The sequence below is a fragment of the Otolemur garnettii genome, unplaced genomic scaffold, assembly GCF_000181295.1.
Source record: "Otolemur garnettii isolate 467f Iridium unplaced genomic scaffold, OtoGar3 scaffold00017, whole genome shotgun sequence".
NCBI lineage: Eukaryota > Metazoa > Chordata > Mammalia > Primates > Galagidae > Otolemur > Otolemur garnettii.
In genome coordinates, this window is record NW_003852412.1 from 14,450,228 (window position 1) to 14,451,715 (window position 1,488).

Genomic DNA, 1,488 nt, shown 5'->3' on the forward strand with positions numbered 1-1,488 from the left:
TAAATTATGTGTATATATATGTATATACATACATACATACATATATATATATATATACTTTCTTTCTTTTTTTTTTTTTTTGAGACAGAATCTCACTATGTTGCCCTTGGTAGAATGCCACAGCCTCAGGCTCAGCCTCCAAAGTAGCTGGGACTACAGGTGCCCGCGACAATGCCCAACAATTTTTGTTGTTGTTGTTGTTGTAGATATCATTGTTGTTTGGCAAGCCAGGCTGGGCTTGAACTCACCAGCTCTGGTGTATGTGGCTGGCGCCCTAGCCGCTAACCTAGAGGTGCCAAGCCAAACATATTTTATATTAAAAACTTTGAACTGACCACCAAATCTTTATTACAAAAAAAAAAAAAAATCCCTGACTTAACAATGACAACACCACCAACAACAAACTGATACAAAAAAGCTTATGAGAGATTTACTATGAGCTCTTAAAATACAGGACAAAATTTTTATTCTATTTACTGTAAATGTTTTTTATTGAGAGATCTACCATTATAAAACTACATTTAATGCACATGAATTTTATACTACAATGTCAAGATATAAGAAATATCACATTGCCTTATTTCCTAAATCAAATATAGCCTGTTCTGAGGCTGTAGGCTCTCTCTTGAGACAGAATCTCACTCTGTTGGCCTCAGTAGAGTGCGATGATATCATAGCTCACAGCAATCTCAACTTCTGGGCTCTTGAGCAATCCTCTTGCCTCAGGCTCCTGAGTAGCTGGGACTATAGACACTCACCACTATGCAAGACTAGTTTTTTCCATTTTAGTAGAGAAGGGGTATCACTCTTGCTTGGGCTATTGTTGAATTTCTGAGCTCAAGCAATTCATCCATTTTAGCCACTCAGAGTGTTAGGATTACAGGCATGAGCCACTGTGCCTGGCTCAACCAATTCCTTTTGAGACTACTTTTCTCCCCTGGTGGGGTCCTGGAGCAATCCTGGGTTTCTGTAATGTCAAAATCAGGACATTGCTGGTCCCTTGTTTCTCCATGACTGCTGTCTTTCTCATTGCTGTGTTGACTGCAAAAGGCTGTGACAGAGTGTGGAGCCTGCCTCTTGGGCACTGAGCCTCTAGGCAGGCATAGAGATAAACCTGTTAGCCATCTTCCCACAGACTTCAAACTGCATGTGGGTTTGAAGGGCCACTGCATGCTGGAGCACTTGGTCCTTACCACCCCGTGATGAGTTTCTTGTCTTCCTCCCAGCTGAAGAAAGGTAAAACTCTTTCCCGTAAGGAAAGGAGGCGATGAAATCCCAGTTCATTTTTTCTCCTAATTATGTACAACGTCAAACTTGTATAGCTCAGTGATGATGTTAACCATGTTTTGAGCTTGTTCTCACAAAATATCATTATTCAAGTGACTAACAAGAAAACTATTTAATTTCACTTCTCTTATTTAAACTTCAGTTCCCTTTCTGTCTTTGGTTTATATGCTGACAGTGGAATTAGATGACCAACATTTGGTT